Source organism: Oncorhynchus keta, chromosome 34 (assembly GCF_023373465.1).
Source record: "Oncorhynchus keta strain PuntledgeMale-10-30-2019 chromosome 34, Oket_V2, whole genome shotgun sequence".
Taxonomy (NCBI): Eukaryota; Metazoa; Chordata; class Actinopteri; order Salmoniformes; family Salmonidae; genus Oncorhynchus; species Oncorhynchus keta.
Genome location: NC_068454.1, coordinates 14,363,370 through 14,388,256, shown reverse-complemented (window position 1 = coordinate 14,388,256; position 24,887 = coordinate 14,363,370). Strand labels below are relative to the sequence as shown.

The 24,887-nt window shown below is 46.5% G+C and overlaps 1 protein-coding gene across 7 annotated transcripts in view; it reads left to right on the top strand.

Annotated features, from left to right (window-relative positions):
• Positions 1–24,887, top strand: part of LOC118366765 (interleukin-1 receptor accessory protein-like 1-B) — a 580,901-nt gene that overhangs the window by 464,280 nt on the left and 91,734 nt on the right. The gene's annotated exons all lie outside the window — the stretch shown is intronic.

The window sequence follows — 24,887 nt, the reverse complement described above, 5'->3', positions numbered from 1 at the left end:
CCCCCACCACCAGCCTGCAATGAAAACACACTCCACATCACCACACCCCCCACCACCAGCCTGCAATGAAGACACTCCACACCACCACACCTCCACCCCCAGCCTGCAATGAAGACACTCCACACCACCACACCCCCACCACCAGCCTGCAATGAAGACACTCCACCACCACCACACCCCCACCACCAGCCTGCAATGAAGACACTCCACACCACCACACCCCCACCACCAGCCTGCAATGAAGACAGCCTCCACACCACCACACCCCCACCACCAGCCTGCAATGAAGACACTCCACACCACCACACCCCCACCACCAGCCTGCAATGAAGACACTCCACACCACCACACCCCCACCACCAGCCTGCAATGAAGACACTCCACACCACCACACCCCCACCACCAGCCTGCAATGAAGACACTCCACACCACCACACCCCCACCACCAGCCTGCAATGAAGACACTCCACACCACCACACCCCCACCACCAGCCTGCAATGAAGACACTCCACACCACCACACCCCCACCACCAGCCTGCAATGAAGACACTCCACACCACCACACCCCCACCACCAGCCTGCAATGAAGACACTCCACATCACCACACCCCCACCACCAGCCTGCAATGAAGACACTCCACACCACCACACCCCCACCACCAGCCTGCAATGAAGACACTCCACACCACCACACCCCCACCACCAGCCTGCAATGAAGACACTCCACACCACCACACCCCACCACCAGCCTGCAATGAAGACACTCCACACCACCACCACCAGCCTGCAATGAAGACACTCCACACCACCACACCCCCACCACCAGCCTGCAATGAAGACACTCCACACCACCACACCCCCACCACCAGCCTGCAATGAAGACACTCCACACCACCACACCCCCACCACCAGCCTGCAATGAAGACACTCCACACCACCACACCCCCACCACCAGCCTGCAATGAAGACACTCCACACCACCACACCCCCACCACCAGCCTGCAATGAAGACACTCCACACCACCACACCCCACCACCAGCCCACACCACCACCACCCCCACCACCAGCCTGCAATGAAGACACTCCACATCACCACACCCCCACCACCAGCCTGCAATGAAGACACTCCACACCACCACACCCCCACCACCAGCCTGCAATGAAGACACTCCACACCACCACACCCCCACCACCAGCCTGCAATGAAGACACTCCACACCACCACACCCCCACCACCAGCCTGCATTGAAGACACTCCACACCACAACACCCCCACCACCAGCCTGCAATGAAGACACTCCACACCACCACACCCCCACCACCAGCCTGCAATGAAGACACTCCACACCACCACACCCCCACCACCAGCCTGCAATGAAGACACTCCACACCACCACACCCCCACCACCAGCCTGCAATGAAGACACTCCACACCACCACACCCCCACCACCAGCCTGCTATGAAGACACTCCACACCACCACACCCCCACCACCAGCCTGCAATGAAGACACGTGGCATGCTGGATGCGTGTACTTGTGGTTTTCTTGATTGAGCCAATACTGACTGTGAATGTTTAATTATAAGGTCTTGTTTTTGACATTGATTGCCATTGTCTTGCACGCTGAAGAAGGGCTCATACCCGAAAAGGTTTGAAAATACAATACCTGAGTGCTATCCTATTTCTGTTCTCATGTGGTTTTCACCATACCCTAGTCCTCCCATCAGTATAAAACAGTGAGAACAGGGATTCATCAGACCAAGCAATGTTTTTCAAATTCTCCAGTGTCCAGTGTTTTCATTCCTTAGCCAACTGCAACCACAGTTTCTAGTTTTTTGCTGAAAGAAGTGGAACTGCCAAACCCTATTCGTGTCAATGTACGATGAGTTGTGATCAGTCATATGACTGTAGCCCGTCTGTTGCTCTGCACAATATGTGTCAGCCTCCTTTGTCATCTTTCATCAAGGACCTGTTTTCGACCACTGGCCTGCCATTGGCTGGATGACCTTTAGGTGGTGGATCATACTTGATACACACGAGAAACGCCTGGCACCTACCACCAAATCAAATCCAATCAAATGTATTTATATAGCCCTTCGTACATCAGCTGATATCTCAAAGTGCTGTACAGAAACCCAGCCTAAAACCCCAAACAGCAAGCAATGCAGGTGTAGAAGCACGGTGGCTAAGAAAAACTCCCTAGAAAGGCCAAAACCTAGGAAGAAACCTAGAGAGGAACCAGGCTATGTGGGGTGGCCAGTTCTCTTCTGGCTGTGCCGGGTGGAGATCATAACAGAACATGGCCAAGATGTTCAAATGTTCATAAATGACCAGCATGGTCGTATAATAATAAGGCAGAACAGTTGAAACTGGAGTAGCAGCATGGTCAGGTGGACTGGGGACGGCAAGGAGTATTCATGTCAGGTAGTCCTGGGGCATGGTCCTAGGGCTCAGGTCCTCCGAGAGAGAGAAAGAAAGAGAGAAGGAGAGAATTAGAGAACGCACACTTAGATTCACACAGGACACCGAATAGACCCTAGCCCCCCAACACATAAACTACTGCAGGATAAATACTGGAGGATGAGACAGGAGGGGTCAGGAGACACTGTGGCCCCATCCGAGGACACCCCCGGACAGGGCCAAACAGGAAGGATATAACCCCACCCACTTTGCCAAAGCACAGCCCCCACACCACTAGAGGGACATCTTCAACCACCAACTTACCATCCTGAGACAAGGCTGAGTATAGCCCACAAAGATCTCCGCCATGGCACAACCCAAGGGGGGGCGCCAACCCAGACAGGATGACCACATCAGTGAATCAACCCACTCAGGTGACGCACCCCTTCCAGGGACGGCATGAGAGAGCCCCAGTAAGCCAATGACTCAGGCCCTGTAATAGGGCTAGAGGCAGAGAATCCCAGTGGAAAGAGGGGAACCGGCCAGGCAGAGACAGCAAGGGCGGTCCGTTGCTCCAGAGCCTTTCCGTTCACCTTCCCACTCCTGGGCCAGACTACACTCAATCATATTACCCACTGAAGAAATAAGTCTTCAGTAAAGACTTAAAGGTTGAGACCGAGTTTGCGTCTCTGACATGGACAGGGCCAAACAGGAAGGATATACAGGGCCAAACAGGAAGAATACAGATTTCATTTCCCTCTGATTTGTAGAGCTGCAATTGAACAGACATGTTACCTGCATGGTAACATGTCTGTTCAATTGCAGCTCTACAAATCAGAGGGAAATGAAATCTGTATTCTAGACCGTTCCATAAAAATGGAGCTCTATAGGAGAAAGCCCTGCCTCCAGCTGTTTGTTTAGAAATTCTAGGGACAATTAGGAGGCCTGTGTCTTGTGACCGTAGCGTACATGTAGGTATGTACGGCAGGACCAAATCAGAGAGATAGGTAGGAGCAAGCCCATGTAATGCTTTGTAGGTTAGCAGTAGAACCTTGAAATCAGCCCTTGCTTTGACAGGAAGCCAGTGTAGAGAGGCTAGCACTGGAGTAATATGATCATTTTTTTTGGTTCTATTCAGGATTCTAGCAGCCGTATTTAGCACCAACTGAAGTTTATTTAGTGCTTTATCCGGGTAGCCGGAAAGTAGAGCATTGCAGTAGTCTAACCTAGAAGTGACAAAAGCATGGATTAATTTTTCTGCATCATTTTTGGACAGAAAGCTGCTGATTTTTGCAATGTTACGTAGATGGAGAAAAGCTGTCTTTGAAATGGTCTTGATATGTTCTTCAAAAGAGAGATCAGGGTCCAGAGTAACGCTGAGGTCCTTCACAGTTTTATTTGAGACGACTGTACAACCATTAAGATTAATTGTCAGATTCAACAGAACCATACCCCGTTCAAAGACACTTAAATATTTTGTCTTGCCCATTCACCCTCTGAATGGCACACAGACACAATCCATGTCTTATTGTCTCAAGGCTTAAACAATCCTTCTTTAACTGGTTTCCTCCCCTTCATCTACACTGATTGAAGTGGATTTAACACGTGACATCAGTAAGAGATCATAGATTTCACCTGGATTTACCTGGTCAGTTTGTCATGGAAAGGGAAGTTGTTCCTCATGTTTTGTCCACTCAGTGTAGATACATGCAGCAGAGCTGTGTTGTTATGGTGATGGTGATGCGGCCTGATGTGAAAGCATCAGGCACTTGTCAGCCTTCTGACCTGGGGGGCACCATCATGTAACAACACACACCCTGCTACTAACAGTGACATGCAGGAAATCCTTTATATTGGTTTCCATTGAAAAGGAAGATAGAAAATACAGTATGTTTATCTGTAATCTCATTGGATGTGACACTGCTAGGTGTCTCCCTTTTCAACTTCTATTCCTCTTTTTTTAATGACCATGAGAATAATTCATAGAGGTTTAAATTAAGGGGTGTGTAGTGTGCGTAGTAGTGCGTTCCTCAGCTTTGCACTGTTAAGATATCGTACCGAGTTTCTAGGAAAACATACCTGAAGTATACATGACTCCTCATGCCTTTTTCATACTGCAGGAGACCTCTTTCACGCACACACACATACTGAATAAAAATATAAATGCAACATGCAACAATTTCAACAATTTTAGTTACATTTCATATAAGGAAATCATTTAATTGACATAAATTAATTTGGCCCTAATTTAAGGGGTTCACATGACTGGGCAGGGGCGCAGTCACCCAGTGGGGAGCCAGGCCCAGCCAATCAGAACTAGTTTTTTCCCACAAAAGGCCTTTGATTACAGACAGAAATACTCCTCCGTTTCATCAGCTGTCCAGGTGGCTGGTCTCAGATGATCCCGCAGGTGAAAAAGCCAGATGTGGAGGTCCTGGGCCGGCGTGGTTACATGTGGGCTGAGGTTATTTTCAATGACGGCCTAGGAACAGTGGGTTAACTGCCTGTTCAGGGCCAGAACGACAGATTTGTACCTTGTCAGCTCAGGGGTTTGAACTTGCAACCTTCCGGTTACTAGTCCAACGCTCTAACCACTAGGATACCCTGCCGCTCTAAAACAACTTTGGAGCCAGCATATGGTAGAGAAATGAACATTCAGTTATCTGGCAACAGCTCTGGTGGACATTCCTGCAGTCAGCATGCCAATTACACACTCCTTCAAGCCTTGAGACATCTGTGGCATTGTGTCGTGTGACAAAACATCACGTTTTAGAGTGACATGTTATTGTCCCCAGCACACGGTGCACCTGTGTAATGATCATGCTGTTTAATCAGCTTCTTGATATGCCACACCTGTCAGGTGGATGGATTTTGTTGGCAAAGGAGAAATCCTCACTAACAGCGATGTAAACAAATTTGTCCACAACATTTTTTTGTGTGTATTTCACATTTCTGGGATCTTTTATTTCAGCTCATGGGACCAACACTTTACATGTTGCATTTATCTTTTTGTTCAGTGTACATGCATTCAATCACTTGTTTTTATTTTATTTTTATTTCACCTTTATTTAACCAGGTAGGCTAGTTGAGGACAAGTTCTCATTTACAACCTGGCCAATATAAAGCAAAGCAGTGCGACACAAACAACAACACAGAGTTACACACGGAATAAACAAGCATATAGTCAATAACACAATAGAAAAAAAATAAAGTCTATATAGAGTGAAAGAAAATGGTGTGAGGAGGTAAGGCAATAAATAGGCCATAGTAGGGAAGTAATTACAATTTAGAACATTTACACTAGAGTGATAGATGAGCAGATGGTGATGTGCAAGTAGAAATACTTGTGTGCAAAAGAGCAGAAAAGTAAATAAAAACAGTATGGGGATGAGGTAGGTAGATTGGGTGGGCTATTTACAGATGGGTCATGTACAGCTGCAGCAATCAGTTAGCTGCTCAGATAGATGATGTTTAAAGTTAGAGAGGGAAATATAAGTCTCCAGCTTCAGCGATATTTGCAATTCGTTCCAGTCATTGGCAGCAGAGAACTGGAAGGAAAGGCAGCCAAAAGAGGTGTTGGCTTTGGGGATGACCAGTGAGATATACCTGCTGGAGGACGTGCTACGGGTGGGTGTTGTTATCGTGACCAGTGAGCTGAGATAAGGCGGAGCTTTAACTAGCATAGACTTATAGATGACCTAGAGCCAGTGAGTTTGGCGACGAATATGTAGCGAGGGCCAGCCAGCTAGAGCATACAGGTCACAGTGGTGGGTGGTTAAAGGGGCTTTGGCGACAAAACAGATGGCACTGTGATGAACTGCATCCAGTTTGCTGAGTAGAGAATTGAACTCTATTTTGTGAATGAGATCGCTGAAGTCGAGGATCGGTAGGATAGCCAGTTTTACGAGGGTATGTTTGGCGGTGTGAGTGAAGGAGGCTTTGTTGCGAAATAGGATGCCGATTATAAATTACATTTCGATTGGAGATGTTTAATATTAGTCTGGATGGAAAGTTTACAGTCTCGCCAGACACCTAGGTATTTGTAGTTGTCCACATATTCTAAGTCGGAACCATCCAGAGTAATGATGCTAGTCGGGCGGGCGGGTGCAGGCAGCGAACGGTTGAAAGCATGCATTTGGTTTTACTAGCGTTTAAGAGCAGTTGGAGGCCACGGAAGCTCGTTTGGAGGTTAGTTAACACAGTGTCCAATGAAGGGCCAAATGTATACAGAATGGTGTCATCTGAGTAGAGGTGGATCAGGGAATCACCCGCAGCAAAAGCGACATCGTTGATGTATACAGAGAAAAGAGTCGGCCCAAGAATTGAACCCTGTGGTACCTCCATAGAGACTGCCAGAGGTCCGGACAACAGGCCCTCCGATTTGACACACTGAAATCTGCCTGAGAAGTAGTTGGTGAACCAGGCGAGACAGTCATTAGAGAAACCAAGGCTGTTGATTCTGCCGATAAGAATATGGTTATTAACAGAGTCGAAAGCCTTGGCCAGGTCAATGAAGACGGCTGCACAGTACTGTCTTTTTTCAATGGCAGTTATGATATCGTTTAGTACCTTGAGCATGGCTGAGGTGCACCCGTGACCAGCTCGAAAACCGGATTGCACAGCGGAGAAGGTACGATGGGATTCGAAATTGTCAGTGATCTATTTATTAACCTGGCTTTCGAAGACTTTAGAAAGGCAGGGCAGGATGGATATAGGTCTATAACAGTTTGGGTCTAGAGTGTCACCCCTTTTGAAGAGGGGGCTTTCAATCTTTAGGGATCTTGGACGATATGAAAGAGAGGTTGAACAGACTGGTAAATAGGAGTTGCAACAATGGCGGCGGATAATTTTAGAAAGAGAGAGTCCAGATTGTCTAGCCCAGCTGATTTGTACGGGTCCAGGTTTTGCAATTATATCAGAACATCTTCTATCTGGATTTGGGTCAAGGAGAAGCTGGGGAGGCTTTGGCAAGTAGCTGCGGGGGGTGTGGAGCTGTTCGACGGGGTTGGGGTAGCCAGGAGGAAAGCATGGCCAGCCGTAGAGAAATGCTTATTGAAATTCTCGATTATCGGGGACTTATCGGTGGGGACAGTGTTACTTAGCCTCAGTGCAGTGGGCAGCTGGGAGGAGGTGTTCTTATTCTCCATGGACTTTACAGTGTCCCAAAACATTTTGGAGTTAGAGCCACAGGATGCAAATTTCTGTTTGAAAAAGCTAGCCTTTGCTTTTCTGACTGACTGCGTGTATTGGTTCCTGACTTCCCTGAAAAGTTGCATATCATGTGGACTATTCAATACTAGTGCAGTCCGCCACAGGATGTTTTTGTGCTGGTCAAGGGCAGTCAGGTCTGGAGTGAACCAAGAACTATGTCTGTTCTTAGTTCTACATTTTTTGAACGGGGCATGCTTCCTTAAGATGGTGAGGAAATTACTTTCAAAGAACGACCAGGCATCCTCGACTGACGGGATGAGGTCAATATCCTTCCAGGATACCCGGGCCAGGTCGATTAGAAAGGCCTGCTCACTGAAGTGTTTTAGGGAGCGTTTGACAGTGATGAGGGGTGGTCGTTTGTTCGCGGACCCATAGCAGATGCAAGCAATGAGGCAGTAATTGCTGAGATCCTGATTGAAAACAGCAGAGGAGGGCAAGTTGGTCAGGATAATATCTATGAGGGTGCCCATGTTTACAGATTTAGGGTTGTCCCTTGATCATTTTTGAGATTGAGGGCATCTAGTTTAGATTGTAGGACTGCTGGTGGTGTTAAGCATATCCCAGTTTAGGTCACCTAACAGAACGAACTCTGAAGATAGATGGGGGGCAATCAATTCACATATGGTGTCCAGGGCACAGCTGGGAGCTGAGGGGGGTAAATAACATGTGGCAACAATGAGAGACTTTTTTTTTTGAGAGATTATTTTTATTTTATTAGATGCTCGAACTGTTTGGGCATAGACCTGGATAGTAATGACAAAACTTTGCAGGCTATCTCTGGAGTAGATTCCAACTCCTCTCCCCTTAGCAGTTCTATCATGGCGGAAAATGTTGTAGTTGGGGATGGAAATCTCAGAATTGTTTGTGGCCTTCCTAAACCAGGATTCAGACACGGCAAGGACACATCATGGTTGGCAGAGTGTGCTAAAGCAGTGAGTAAAACAAACTTAGGGAGGAGGCTTCTGATGTCAACATGCATGAACCAAATGCTTTTTTGATTACAGAAGTCAACAAATGAGAGTGCCCACACAGAGCCTGGGTTAAACTCTACATCACCCGAGGAACAGAGGAGGAGTAGGATGAGGGTACGGCTAAAGGCTATCAAAACTGGTCATCTAGTGTGTTGGGGACAGAGAATAAAGGAGCATATTTCTTGGTGTGGTAGAATAGATTCAAGGTATAATGTACAGATAGGGGTATGGTGGGGTGCGGGTACAGTGGAGGTGAACCCAGGCACCAAGTGATGGTAAGAGGGTTTGCATCTCTGGACGGGCTAGTTATTTTGGGTGAGGTAACCGCATGTGTGGGAGGTGGGACAAAGGAGGTATCTGAGGTATTATGAGTGGAACTAGGGGCTCCGCAGTAAACTAAAACAATGATAACTATCCTAAACAACAGTGTACAAGGCATATTGACCCTGTCAATGGAAAAGAGATTGAAAATAAATTGAAATATATACAAAAAACACGAAGAATACAAAAAGAGGACGATAGGACGACAAACCACATCTGCACTGCTGCGCCATCTTGGAATCAAGATGGCATTATATACACATTCAAACACTTACACACATATACTTTGTACAGTCTAGCTCAACCACCACTACCACCAGACCACACCACACCAGATCCTGACTCTATCACCTGTAGATTATCATTCCGATCTGTGCCCTCCCTGGAGTGGTTGTCACAGCTGGTTTGAGCCACTGCTCCGGTCAGTATCCACTTCTTATATTAAACAAGGTGAGGAAACAGAGAGGAGAGGATCTGAAAGTTCCTAGAACAATGTATTGTGCAATATGTCTACTAGCCACAGTAGACATGTTCATACATACCTCTCCTCCCTCTTCGCACCTCTCCTTCCCCTTCGCACCCCTCTTCACCTCTCCTCTCCTATTCTCACCTCTCCTCCCCCTTCTCACCTCACCTCTTCTCCCGCTTCTCACTCCTCCTCTCCTCCCCCTTCTCTCCTCTCCTCCCCCTTCTCAGCTCTCCTCCCCCTCTCACCTCTCCTCCTGCTTCTCACCCCTCCTCCCCTCTCCTCCCCCTTCTCACCTCACCTCTTCTCCCGCTTCTCACCCCTCCAAAAGTATAAATATAGTTTAATTCTCCCATTTAGGGGATTTAGGTGTTTGGCCAAGTCTTTCTTTGTTCTCTCTAGGCTCTCTACCCTCATACCGCATGGCAGTTTCTACCCGGTATTTATGACCTGAGCTACTAAACCTGGTTTAGGAGAGAGAGTGAGAGAGAAGGGGGGAGCCACGATCTACACCCAGAAAGAGCCATGTCATGACAATTTTCCCCTTAATGGTTATGGTTAGAATTGTTGGTGTGTAAGCTGACCCTAGATCTGCACCTACTGTCTGCCCAGAGGGTAGTTGATGAGAGTTGCACATCTTCCTCATTACCTTATCAACTATGTCAGGTGAGTACATAATGTTATCCTGGAGAACCATGTTTAACTCCAGAGAACAACTCTGTTACCCCATAGCAACAGTGTCCTCTCCAGCACACCTCCTCCCTCTCCGCTTTAACTTCATTTTGGCTCTACACAGCCACTTTCCTAATCACTATCACACCCCTATTAGAGCCAACATGACCTTTGTGTGTTGGCAGTTTCCTGCACAACCTTTAAGAGTGAGGCAGGCTGAGAGCAGCTGCGGGTGGACTGGCGCGTATGCAGGGCTAATGTCCGACTCCATTACTGAGCTCAGCCAGAGAGGGGCCATTACAACTCTTAGCCCTCAACTGGAAAATTTGAAAATTAGTCACCTTTACGTTTTTGTGAGTGTAGCTGAGTTTACAAGGACTCCTCTGACCTCTCTGACCATTCTCTTATTCTTCAACTGAATGATCACTCTGTTTCACAAAACATCTATCATTCTCTCTTCTTCCTTCCATCTTTTTCTCTAGTGCCGACACCACATTCTTTTGTCTTTTGTCTCTCTCTGTCTCTTTTCTCTACCACTCCCTCTCTCTCTCCCTCTCTCTACCACTCCTTCTCTCTCTTTCTCTCTCCCTCTCTCTTTCTCTCTCTCTCTCTCTCTCTCTCTCTCTCCTCTCTCTCTCTCCTCTCTCTTTCTCCCCCTCTCTCTTTCTCCCTCTCTCTACCACTCTGTCTCTCTCTCCCTCTCTCTACCACTCCTTCCTTCTCTCTCTCTCTCTCTCTCTCTCTCTCTCTCTCTCTCTCTCTCTCTCTCTCTCTCTGTGTCTCTCTACCACTCTGTCTCTCTCTCTGTGTCTCTCTCTCTGTCTCTCAACCACTCTGCTTCTCTCTCTCCCTCTATCTCCCTCTCTCTCTGCCTCGCTCTCCCTCTCTCTACCACTCTCTCTCTCTCTCTACCACTCTGCCTCTCTCCCCCCTCCATCTCCCTCTCTCTCTGCCTCGCTCTCCCTCTCTCTACCACTCTCTCTCTCTCTCTCTCTACCACTCTGCCTCCCCCCCCCTATCTCCCTCTCTCTCTGCCTCTCTCTCTCTCTCTCTACCTCTCTCTCTCTCTCTCTCTCTCTCTCTCTCTCTCTCTCTCTCTCTCTCTCTCTCTCTCTCTCTCTCACTCACTCTCTCTCTCTCTCTCTCTCTCTCGACCACTCTGCCTCTCTCACTCTACCTCTCTCTACCACTCTCTCTGTCTCTACCACTCTGCCTCTCTCTCCCCTCTCTACCACTCTCTCTCTCTCATCTCCTCTCCTCTGCCTCCTCCCTCTCTCTACCACTCTCTCTCTCTCTCTCTCTCTCTCTCTCTCTCTCTCTCTCTCTCTCTCTCTCTCTCTCTCTCTCTCTCTCTCTCTCTCTCTCTCTCTCTCTCTCTCTCTCTCTCTCTCTCTCTCTCTCTGTCTCTCTCTCTCTGTCTCTCGACCACTCTGCCTCTCTCTCCCTCTCTCTCCCTCTCTCTACCACTATCTCTCCCTCTCTCTCCCTCTCTATACCACTCTCTCTCCCTCTCTCTCCTTCTCTCTCTACCACTCTCTCTCTACCACTCTCTCTCTATCACTCTCTCTCTGTGTCTCTCTACCTCTGTCTCTCTCTCTGTCTCCCTCTCTGTCTCTCAACCACTCTGCCTCTCTCTCTCCCTCTCTCTCTCTCTCTACCACTCTGTCTCTCATCCACTCTGCCTCTCTCTCTCCCTTGCTCTCCGTCTCTCTCCCTCTATCTCCCTCTCTCTCTCCCTCTCTCTACCACTCTCTCCCTCTCTCTATTTATAAAATAAACACAAAGTGTTGCATCAGCTGTGTTTCTATGGTTCTCATCTAGTTTTAACTTATAATACAACAAACGGTTAGCTGGGGCTTCTTCTCTGTTCTCGGGTGTTTTTATTCTTCTAAGAGTTGCAACAATAAAGGAAGGGTTTCTCTATCTTCCTCTCTCCTCCATCCCTTTCACTCTTTTCCTTTCTACGTTATCTCTATTCCCCTCTCCCTATCTCTCTCTTTCTCTCTCTTTCTCTCTCTCCCATTCTCTCTCTTTGATATTCTTTAAATGAGAACAGAAAACTCTCTGGGCATGTGATAATTATATCAAAGATAACACAGCTTACATGACAACAGCATTAACTCACCATGACCTCATGTGCTGTGTATTGTTCAAAGACAGCAACTTTTCTTTTAAAACGCTACCTATTACATAAACCCCAATCCCAAACCCCAAACTGAGCTTTCCATTCCTGTTTGTGTATGTGTGTGTGCGTGTCTGCATGCGTGTGTGCCGTTTTATAAATGAGAATTCTTTAAATTCATTTGTGAAGTAAATAACTTTACCCAGACTCCCTCTGTTCCATAGGAAATCAGATGGTTGACCAATGAGAGTCGACAGCGCCGCTCGCACGCACACACAGACATTGTTGTTATTATTATGTAGAGATTGCTGGTACAGATGTTGTTCTGCAGTCACTAAGGTGCTCATGTCCCCATGACTACCGTCTTCTGATTCCAACCATTCACCTGATTCCAACCATTCACCTGATTCCAACCATTGTGGCGGCAGGTAGCCTAGTGGTTAGAGCTTTGGGATCGATCCTACAATGCATGGCCTTGGGTAGCAAGACAGGCATTGAGGCATTGAGGCATTCAGTTACTGTTCGATTGAACGTTAGAATGGGCAAAACTAGTGACCTAAACGACTCAGTACAAGGTGAGCCGGATTCAGTATATCAGACACGGCCGCACTCCTGGGCTTTTCACACACGACAGTGTCTAGGGTTAACCGTGAATGGTGCAACAGGCGAAAACATCTCGTTGATGAGAGAGCTCGAATGAGAATGGCAAGAATCGTGCAAGTTAACAGGCGGGTCACAAACAGACAAATAACGGCACAGTGCAACAGTGGTTTGCAGTAAAAATTAAAAGCTAAAAACAGGAATAAGCGGCTCCAGTGGACACACGATCACCAACACTGGACAATTGTGGAGTGGAAAAACATTGCCTGGTCCGACGAATCCCGGTTATTGTTGTGTTATGCTGATGGCAGGATTTAGCGTAAGCAAAGTGAGTCCATGGACTCACCCTGCCTGGTCCAAGCTGGTGGCGGTGGTGTACCTGTGTGGGGAATGTTTTCCTGGCACACATTTGGTCTCTTGTAGATTCCATGACCGAAAGAATTCAGGCTGTTCTGGGGTCTAAGCACACACACACACACACATACATACACACAAACGCTCACATGCACAGACACACACACACAGACAGAGTGGGAGTCATATGAGCATTATTGTTGAGGAGTAATGTTCCCTCTATGCTGTGCGTGTGTGGCCGTGCACCTCCTCCAGGACTGCTGCAGGGAAGAAATGCCAGGCAACACAGAGACTCAAGAGATTGAACTTCACTCAGGTCGACCCATTAGTTTGCACTATATACAGTTGAAGTCGGAAGTTTGCATACACTTAGGTTGGAGTCATTAAAACTTGTTTTTCAACCACACCACAAATTTCTTGTTAGTTTTGACAGGTTGGTTAGGACATCTTCTTTGTGCATGACACAAGTAATTTGTGTTTACAGACAGATTATTTCACTTGTAATTCACTATATCACTATTCCAGTGGGTCAGAAGTTTACATACACTAAATTGACTGTGCCTATAAACAAAATTCCAGAAAATGATGTCATGGCTTTAGAAGCTTCTGATAGGCTAATTGGCATCATTTGAGTCAATTGGAGGTGTACCTGTGGATCTATTTCAAGGCTTACCTTCAAACTCAGTGCCTCTTTGCTTGACATCATGGGAACATCAAAAGAAATCAGCCAAGACCTCAGAAAGAAAATTGTAGACCTCCACAAATCTGGTTTATCCTTGGGAGCAATTTCCAAACACCTGAAGGTACCACAATCATCTGTACAAACAATAGTACGCAAGTATAAACACCATGGGACCACGCAGCCGTCATACCGCTCAGGAAGGAGATGCGTTCTGTCTCCTAGAGATGAACGGACTTTGGTGCGAAAAGTGCAAATCCATCCCAGAACAGCAGCAAAAGACATTGTGAAGATGCTGGAGGAAACAGGTACAAAAGTATCTATATCCACAGTAAAACGAGTCCTATATCAATATAAACTGAAAGGCAGCTCAGCAAGGAAGAAGCCACTGCTCCAAAACTGCCATAAAAAAGCCAGACTGCGGTTTGCAACTGCACATGGGGACAATGATTGTACTTTTTGGAGAAATGTCCTCTGGTCTGATGAAACAAAAATAGAACTGTTTGGCCATAATGACCACCCATTATGGTTTGGAGGTCATAAAGTCCATCTTTAATTATATGAGCTCCATCACAACCCTGTGACTCTCAGATCAATTCAAATTCTCTTAGAGTGCTTACACAAAAAAAACATTGTTGGTAATCAGAGAAAGCCACCATTATGTGATTGAGATGGATGTAAACAAAGTGGCATAGTTAAAGTGGCTAGTGCGTGGCAGTAAATGATATAGAGTACAGTATATTGATGAATAATGGTGTTTAAAGTGGCTAGTGATATATAACAGGGAGTACCTTGAGATAGAGACCTCGCCTTCTGGATGATAGCGGGTGAACAGGCAGTGGCTCGGTGGTTGATGTCCGCCTTCCTGTAACACGGGTGATGTAGGTGTCCTGATTGTGTGATGTGGGTGTTGTGCAGACCTCACTACCCTCTGGGAGCCTTACAGCTGAGGGCCGCCAATGTTGAGTGATAGAAGTTTGTGAGTGCTTTGGTGACAAGCCAAATTTCTTCAGCCTCCTGAGGGAGGAGATGCTGTCTGTGTTGGCCAATTCAGTTTGTCTGTGATGTGTATGCCGAGGAACCTTCACCACCTGTTCCATCGATGGGGCGGTCCCAATCAGGAAGTTGAGGTCCAGTAATCAAGCCTACCAGTCGTGCAAACTTGATGATTGAGTTGGAGGGTGCGGCCACGCAGTCGTGGGTGAACAGGGAGTACAGGAGAGGGCTCAGAACGCACCCTTGTGGGGCCCCAGTGTTGAGGATCAGCGGGGAGGAGATGTTGCCTACCTTCACCACCTGGGGCGGCCCATCAGGAAGTCCAGTACCCAGTTGCACAGGGCGGGGTCGAGACCCAGGGTCTCGAGCTTGATGACGAGCTTGGAGGGTACTATGGTGTTGAATGCCGAGCTGTAGTCGATGTACAGCATTCTCACATAGGTATTCCTCTTGTCCAGATGGGTTAGGGCAGTGTGCAGTGTGGTTGAGATTGCATCGTCTGTGGACCTATTTGGGCGGTAAGCAAATTGGAGTGGGTATAGGGTGTCAGGTAGGGTGGAGGTGATATGGTCCTTGTAAGTCGCTCTGGATAAGAGCGTCTGCTAAATGACTTAAATGTAAATGTAAATGTAGTCTCTCAAAGCACTTCATGATGACGGAAGTGAGTGCTACGGGGCGGTAGTCGTTTAGCTCAGTTACCTTAGCTTTCTTGGGAACAGGAACAATGGTGGCCCTCTTGAAGCATGTGGGAACAGCAGACTGGTATAGGGATTGATTGAATATGTCCGTAAACACACCGGCCAGCTGGTCTGCGGATGCTCTAAGGCCGCGGCTGGGAATGCCGTCTGGGCCTGCAGCCTTGTGAGGGTTAACACGTTTAAATGTCTTACTCACCTCGGCTGCAGTGAAGGAGAGACCGCATGTTTTCGTTGCAGGCCGTGTCAGTGGCACTGTATTGTCCTCAAAGCGGGCAAAAAAGTTATTTAGTCTGCCTGGGAGCAAGACATCCTGGTCCATGACTGGGCTGGATTTCTTCTTGTAGTCCGTGATTGACTGTAGACCCTGCCACATGCCTCTTGTGTCTGAGCCGTTGAATTGAGATTCTACTTTGTCTCTGTACTGACGCCTAGCTTGTTTGATAGCCTTGCGGAGGGAATAGCTGCACAGTTTGTATTCGGTCATGTTACCAGACACCTTGCCCTGATTAAAAGCAGTGGTTCGCGCTTTCAGTTTCACGCGAATGCTGCCATCAATCCACGGTTTCTGGTAAGGGAATGTTTTAATCGATGCTATGGGAACGACATCTTCAACGCACGTTCTAATGAATTCGCACACCGAATCAGCGTATTTGTCAATATTGTTATCTGACGCAATACGAAACATATCCCAGTCCACGTGATGGAAGCAGTCTTGGAGTGTGGAGTCAGCTTGGTCGGACCAGCGTTGGACAGACGTCAGCGTGGGAGCCTCTTGTTTTAGTATCAGTCTGTAGGCAGGGATCAACAAAATGGAGTCGTGGTCAGCTTTTCCGAAAGGGGGGCGGGGCAGGGCCTTATATGCGTCGCGGAAGTTAGAGTAACAATGATCCAAGGTTTTTCCACCCCTGGTTGCGCAATCGATATGCTGATAAAATTTAGGGAGTCTTGTTTTCAGATTAGCCTTGTTAAAATCCCCAGCTACAATGAATGCAGCCTCCAGATAAATGGTTTCCAGTTTGCAAAGAGTTAAATAAAGTTCTTTCAGAGCCATCGATGTGTCTGCTTGGGGGGAGATATACGGCTGTGATTATAATCGAAGAGAATTCTCTTGGTAGATAATGCGGTCTACATTTGATTGTGAGGAATTCTAAATCAGGTTAACAGAAGGATTTGAGTTCCTGTATGTTTCTTTCATCACACCATGTCTCGTTAGCCATAAGGCATACGACCCCGCCCCTCTTCCTACCAGAAAGATGTTTGTTTCTGTCGGCGCGATGCGTGGAGAATCCCATTGGCTGCACCGCCTCGGATAGCGTCTCTCCAGTGAGCCATGTTTCCGTGAAGCAAAGAACGTTACAGTCTCTGATGTCCCTCTGGAATGCTACCCTTGCTCGGATTTCATCAACCTTGTTGTCAAGAGACTGGACATTGGCAAGAAGAATGCTAGGGAGTGGTGCACGGTGTGCCCGTCTCCGGAGTCTGACCAGAAGACTGCTTCGTTTCCCTCTTTTTCGGAGTCGTTTTTTTGGGTCGCTGCATGGGATCCATTCCGTTGTCCTGTTTGAAAGGCAGAACACAGGATCCGCGTCGCGAAAAACATATTCTTGGTCGTACTGATGGTGAGTTGACGCTGATCTTATATTCAGTAGTTCTTCTCGACTGTATGTAATGAAACCTAAGATGACCTGGGGTACTAATGTAAGAAATAACACGTAAAAAAAACAAAAAACTGCATAGTTTCCTAGGAACGCGAAGCGAGGCGGCCATCTCTGTCGGCACCGGATAGTACAACACCACTATAGTACAACAAGATACATTCTGATGAGAAGTAACTCACAAGCATATAATGAAAATAAAACATCTTATCTATGTTACCCAACTATTCTGATTATTCCCCAACAATATTGAAGCAACATCTCAAAACATCAGTCAGGAAGTTAAAGCTTGGTCGCAAATGGGTCTTCCAAATGGACAATGACCCCAAGCATACTTCCAAAGTTGTGGCAAAATGGCTTAAGGACAACAAAGTCAAGGTATTGGAGTGGCCATCACAAAGCCCCGTCAGGAATTGTGAAAAGCTGAGTTTAGATGTACTTGGCTACGGTGTATGTAAACCTCCGACTTCAATGGTCAATGTTTTTTGAATCAACATTATATCAGCCCATTTTCAAAGATTCAACTCTTACTGAAACTTACTGGTCATCACGCACACACACACTATGTCTCTCTCTTTCTCACTCAGTGTCTGTTTCTCTCTGTCCTTCTCTTTGTCCATTTGAATTATAAATGCTTACATGATATGGATTGGCTGTCCAATCCAGGAAACAGAGACACCAGTGTGATTTTAGAAGTAGAATTTAACCACTAGCTGTCCTTCAGAATAGTTAGAGTTAGTCAGAAGTCTTTCCTGATAAAAAAGCTGTCTGGAATTGATCTTTTCTGCTTTAGAACATTGTTGTCTGTGCCCACATGGCTATCCATCAGTATGAAGGAGACACTTCAATGTTTTTAACCACAGAAAATCAATCGAAAGTACCTGGTTTAAAAGGATGGAAAGTTTCCCTGGCTCCATCTCCACTCATGTTGATGGAGATGGAGCTAGCCTGTCTATCTAGCTACCTGCGTTGATAGAAGCCTGTCTATCTAGCTACCTGCGTTGATGGAATTCTGTCTATCTAGCTACTTGTGTTGATGGAAGCTGTCTATCTAGCTACTTGTGTTGATGGAAGCCTGTCTATCTAGCTACTTGCGTTGATGGAATTCTGTCTATCTAGCTACTTGTGTTGATGGAAGCCTGTCTATCTCACTACTTGCGTTGTACATTTCCTGCAATCAAATGACTGGTGGCCTCATTGGTGGCATGTTATGAATATCATAATTTAGTTATTAATAAACATTTTTTTATTTTTTTATCTGCAGAGAATCTGGTGTTTCGATGTCAAAAGGTTTTGTTCTATTTCAGTCTTCTGTGATGTATATTAAGTGTGATATTGGGATGCAATCTCAAAATGTAATACATTTCAACTCATTTCAACATCTCCCTGTCTGAGTCTGTAATATCAACATGTTTCAAGCAGACCACCATAGTCCCTGTGCCCAAGAACACTAAGGTACCCTGCCTAAATGTCTACTGACCCATGAAGTGCTTTGAAAGGCTGGCTCACATCAACACCATTATCCCAGAGACCCTAGAACCACTCCAATTTTCATACCTCCCCAACAGATCCACAGATGATGAAATCTCTATTGCACTCCACACTGCCCTTTCCCACCTGGACAAAAGGAACACCTATGTGAGAATGCTATTCATTGACTACAGCTCAGCATTCAACACCATAGTACCCTCAAAGCTCATCACTACGCTAAGGACTCTGGAACTAAACACCTCCCTCTGCAACTGGATCCGGGGCTTCCTGATGGGCCGCCCCCAGGTGGTAAGGGTAGGTAACAAGACATCCGCCACGCTGATCGTCAACACGGGGGCCCGTCAGGGGTGCCTGCTCAGTCCCCTCCTGTACTCCCTGTTCACTCATGACTGCATGGTCAGGCACGACTCCAACACCATGATTAAGTTTGCTGATGAGATAACAGTGATAGGCCTGATCACCGACAATGACGAGTCAGCCTATAGAGAGGAGGTCAGAGACCTGACCGTGTGGTGCAAGGACAACAACCTCTCCCTCAATGTGATGAAGACAAAGGAGATTATTGTGGACTACAGGAAAAGGAGGACCGAGCATGCCCCCATTCTCATCGACTGGGTTCACCTTTTGTATTGTGACAAATAAAATATTATTTTGATTTGATTCGATTTTTATATCTGACATGGTACAGATGTCTTCTTCTTTTTAAGCCCATAACCATGTGTGTGGGATGTATACTTTTGTTTCAAAGTAGATTTGTTTAAGACTATCAAGAAACGCTGTTTAACCCTGATTTAGCCCACTGCAGTAAAAGGTTAAAGGGAAATGTCACCTTCAGTTAGATGTGTTTCACACATATAGTAACTGGCCACCTAGAAGGCGTGTCTGGGTTTCGTGAGCCGAACGATACACCTGATAACCTCATCCGGTGTATTGACGGGGTGGACTAGATCTGAAAGCTGTTATACAGATCGTACCTTTATGTGTGGGTATATATGGTTGTCCCATTGGGCATCTTTCAGTGATGTTCCCATCGGCATATTCATTGCTAGATATACAAGGTGACACATTCTGTCCAGCCTCTGAAAGACTACAGCTCAGTGTGGGGCAGTGCTTCCTGCTCTGGCCCCGTCATGCATTGTGCATTCCCTATGAAGGCCGGTGGTACACTAGGAGGACGTTGAAACTTCCTGATTAAAATGAGCTCTTTCTGGCGTTTGTGTGTGTGTGTGTGTGTGTGTGTGTGTGTGTGTGTGTGTGTGTGTGTGTGTGTGTGTGTGTGTGTGTGTGTGTGTGTGTGTGTGTGTGTGTGTGTGTGTGTGTGTGTGTGTGTGTGTGTGTATTTGTGCCCCTGTATGTGTGTTGACCTTGTTGATTATAGTAACGATCTGGCGTGAATATAAACAGGCTGATCTGTTAGTCCATGGAGGGATGAGGTGTAAATTAGTCTGATGCTCATTTTGTTTGGTTGCGGTAGCAGAGGGACTCTGCTCAGGTAGATTATCACTGTTACAGTAATACATCCATTCCAATCAGATCCCAAATGAATTAGAACAACACATTTATAGGGATAGTCACTCACTGATGCTAAAGAGATAGATAGGATAAAGCACATTAAATATGTAATTTATGCGATACATTCACTTGTCAACAAGCAGAATCGATGCACTGTTGTTTAGAGAGAAAGAGAGGAAGGGGGAGATGAGAGAGGAGAGATGGAGAGAGACAAAGAGACAGAGACAGAGACAGACAGAGAACCGTTCCAGCCTCAATAGGTGTATTAGCACACACTTTGGTAATAGGGTCCCAACAGGGTGGTCAGAGAGGGAGGGAGGGTGCAGAGAGGAAGGAGAGATGGAGGTAGAGAGAGAGAGAGCTGATCTCCTGTAGCCTCACCAATTCCATTAGAATTTTTATTGTAGGAGGTTATTTTATGCTTCCCAACAAAGTCAGGTCATTCAAGGTTCTCCTGTCTCTATAGCCTTCCCTTCCCGGCCCGCTAGCTGTTTCTATAGCCTGCCCTTCCCGGCCCGCTAGCTGTCTCTATAGCCTGCCCTTCCCGGCCCACTAGCTGTTTCTATAGCCTGCCCTTCCCGGCCCGCTAGCTGTCTCTATAGCCTGCCCTTCCCGGCCCACTAGCTGTCTCTATAGCCTGCCCTTCCCTTCCCGGCCCGCTAGCTGTCTCTATAGCGTGCCCTTCCCGGCCCGCTAGCTGTCTCTATAGCCTGCCCTTCCCGGCCCGCTAGCTGTCTCTATAGCCTGCCCTTCCCGGCCCGCTAGCTGTCTCTATAGCCTGCCCTTCCCGGCCCGCTAGCTGTCTGAATCGCCGTGTCTCCAGCCCGACTAGCTACTCACTGGACCCTATGATCACTCGGCCATGCATGCCTCTCCCTAATGTCAATATGCCTTGTCCATTGTTGTTTTGGTTAGTGATTATTGCCTTATTTCACTGTAGAGCTTCTATCCCTGCTCAATATGCCTAATTCTGGGCGTGGTAGAATAGATTCAAGGCATAATGTACAGACAAAGGTATGGTGGGCTTTTGTTCCACCTCCCACACATGCGGTGACCTCACCTGGTTTAAATGATGTCTCTAGAGACAATACCTCTCTCATCGTCACTCAATGCCTATTACCTCCACTGTATTCACAGCCCACCATACCTTTGTCTGTACATTATGCCTTGAATCTATTCTACCACGGCCAGAATTAGTTGACTTCTATAACCATAAAAGCCTTGGTTTCATGCATGTTAACATTAGAAGCCTCATCCCTAAGTTTGTTTTATTCAATGCTTTAGCACACTCTTAGCCATGTCTGAATCCTAGCTTAGGAAGACCACCAAAACCCCTGAAATGTCCATCCCTAACTATAACATTTTCCGACAAGACAGAACTGCCTAAGGGGGCGGAGTTGCAATCTACTGCAGAGATAGCCTGCAGATTTCTGTCTTACTATCCAGGTCTGTGCCCAAACAATTTGAGCTTCTACTTTTAAAAATCCACCCTTCCAGAAATAAATCTCTCTCTGTTGCCGCTTGATTTAAATCCAATTCTGCCCGCAGCTGTGCCCTGGACACCATATGTGAATTGTTGGCCCCCCATCTATCTTCAGAGCTCCTGCTGTTGACCTAAACTGGGAAATGCTTAACACCCCGACCTTCCTATAATCTAATCTTGATGCCCTCAATCTCACACAAATTATCAATGAACCTACCAGGTACAACCCCAAATCCATAAACATGGGCACCCTCATAGATATCATCCTAACCAACCTGCCCTCCAAATGCACCTGTGATATCTTCAACCAGGATCTCAGCGATCACTGCCTCATTGCCTGCGTCCATAATGGGTCTGTGGTCAAACGACCACCCCTCATCACTGTCAAACGCTCCCTAAAACACTTCAGCGAGCAGGCCTTTCTAATCGACCTGGCCCAGGTATCCTGGGAGGATATTGACCTCATTCCGTCAGTACAGGATGCCTGGTTATTCTTTAAAAGTGCTTTCCTCACCATCTTAAATAAGCATGCCCTATTCAAAAATGTTAGCCCCCGCAATATGCAACTTTTCAGGGAAGTTAGGAACCAATATACACAGGCAGTTAGTTAAGCAAAGGCTAGCTTTTTCAAACAGAAATTTGCATCATGTAGCACTAATTCCAAAAGGTTTTGGGACACTGTTAAGTCCATGGAGAATAAGAGCACCTCCTCCCAGCTGCCCACTGCACTGAGGCTAGGAAACACTGTCACCACTGATAAATCCATGTTAATTGAGAATTTCAATAAGCATGTCCACGGCTGGCCATGCTTTCCACCTGGCTACCCCTACCCCAGTCAACAGACCTGCACCCCACACAGCAACGTGCCCAAGCCTCCCCATTCTCCTTCATCCAAATACAGATAGCTGATGTTCTGATAGAGCTGCAAAATCTGGACCCATACAAATCAGCCGGGCGAGACCATCTGGACCCTCTCTTTCTAAAATGATCAGCCACCATTGTTGCAACCCCTATTACTAGGCTGTTCAACCTCTCTTTCCTATCGTCTGAGATCCCCAAAGATTGGAAAGCTGCCGCGGTCATCCCCCTCTTCAAAGGGGGAGAAACTCTAGACCCAAACTGCTACACACCTATATCTATATTACCCTGCCTTTCTAAGGTCTTTGAATGCCAAGTTAACAAACAGATCAACGACCATTTCGAATCCCACCGTACCTTCTCCGCTATGCAATCTGGTTTCCGAGCTGGTCATGGGTGCACCTCAGCCACGCTCAAGGTCCTAAACGATATCATAACCTCCATCAATAAGAGACAATACTGTGCAGCTGTATACATCGACCTGGCCAAGGCTTTCAACTCTGTCAATCACCATATTTTTTATTTTTTTGGGAAAACTCTGTTTATTCAGTTTTACACACAAGACAACACAAAACAATATAAATAATATACTCAACTATAAAAAATACAAATAAGAAAAAATTGCTTTAAAGATACCGTACTTTAGACAAGTTAAAAATCAAATCAAATCACATTTATTTATATAGCCCTTTGTACATCAGCTGATATCTCAAAGTGCTGTACAGAAACCCAGCCTAAAACCCCAAACAGCAAGCAATGCAGGTGTAGAAGCACAGTGGCTAGGAAAACTCCCTATAAAGGCCAAAACCTAGGAAGAAACCTAGAGAGGAACCAGTCTATGTGGGGTGGCCAGTCCTCTTCTGGCTGTGCCGGGTGGAGATTATAACAGAACATGGTCAAGATGTTCAAATGTTCATAAATGACCAGCATGGTCCAATAATAATAAGGCAGAACAATTGAAACTGGAGACAGGCAGGATGATCACATCAGTGACTCAACCCACTCAGGTGACGCACCCCTCCCAGGGACGGTGTGAGAGAGCCCCAGTAAGCCAGTGACTCAGCCCCTGTAATAGGGTTAGAGGCAGAGAATCCCAGTGGAAAGAGGGGAACCGGCCAGGCAGAGACAGCAAGGGCGGTTCGTTGCTCCAGAGTCTTTCCGTTCACCTTCCCACTCCTGGGCCAGACTACACTCAATCATATGACCCACTGAAGAGATGAGTCTTCAGTAAAGACTTAAAGGTTGAGACCGTGTTTGTGTCTCTCACATGGGTAGGCAGACCGTTCCATAAAAATGGAGGTCCATAGGAGAAAGCCCTGCCTCCAGCTGTTTGTTTAGAAATTCTAGGGACAATTAGGAGGCCTGCGTCTTGTGACCGTAGCGTACGTATAGGTATGTACGGCAGGACCAAATCAGAGAGATAGGTAGGAGCAAGCCCATGTAATGCTTTGTAGGTTAGCAGTAAAACCTTGAAATCAACCCTTGCTTTGACAGGAAGCCAGTGTAGGGAGGCTAGCACTGTAGTAATATGATCCAATTTTCAGGTTCTAGTCAGGATTCTAGCAGCCGTATTTAGCACTAACTGAAGTTTATTTAGTGCTTTATCCGGGTAGCCGGAAAGTAGAGCATTGCAGTAGTCTAACCTAGAAGTGACAAAAGCATGGATTAAATTTTCTGCATCATTTTTGGACAGAAAGTTTCTGATTTTTGCAATGTTACATAGATGGAAAAAAGCTGTCCTTGAAATGGTCTTGATATGTTCTTCAAAAGAGAGATCAGGGTCCAGAGTAACGCCGAGGTCCTTCACAGTTTTATTTGAGATGACTGTACAACCATTAAGGTTAATTGTCAGATTCAACAGAAGATCTCTTTGTTTCTTGGGACCTAGAAAAAGCATCTCTGTTTTGTCCGAGTTTAAAAGTAGAAAGTTTGCAGCCATCCACTTTCTTATGTCTGAAACACATGCTTCTAGCGAGGGCAATTTTGGGGCTTCACCATGTTTCATCGAAATGTACAGCTGTGTGTCATCCGCATAGCAGTGAAAGTTAACATTATGTTTTCGAATGACATCCCCAAGAGGTAAAATATATAGTGAAAACAATAGTGGTCCTAAAACGGAACCTTGAGGAACACCGAAATGTACAAACCATTCACATAGACAAACTGATATCTTTCCGACAGATAAGATCTAAACCAGGCCAGAACTTGTCCGTGTAGACCAATTTGGGTTTCCAATCTCTCCAAAAGAATGTGGTGATCAATGGTATCAAAAGCAGCACTAAGGTCTAAGAGCACGAGGACAGATGCAGAGCCTCGGTTTGATGCCATTAAAAGGTCATTTACCACCTTCACAAGTGCAGTCTCAGTGCTATGATGGGGTCTAAAACCAGACTGAA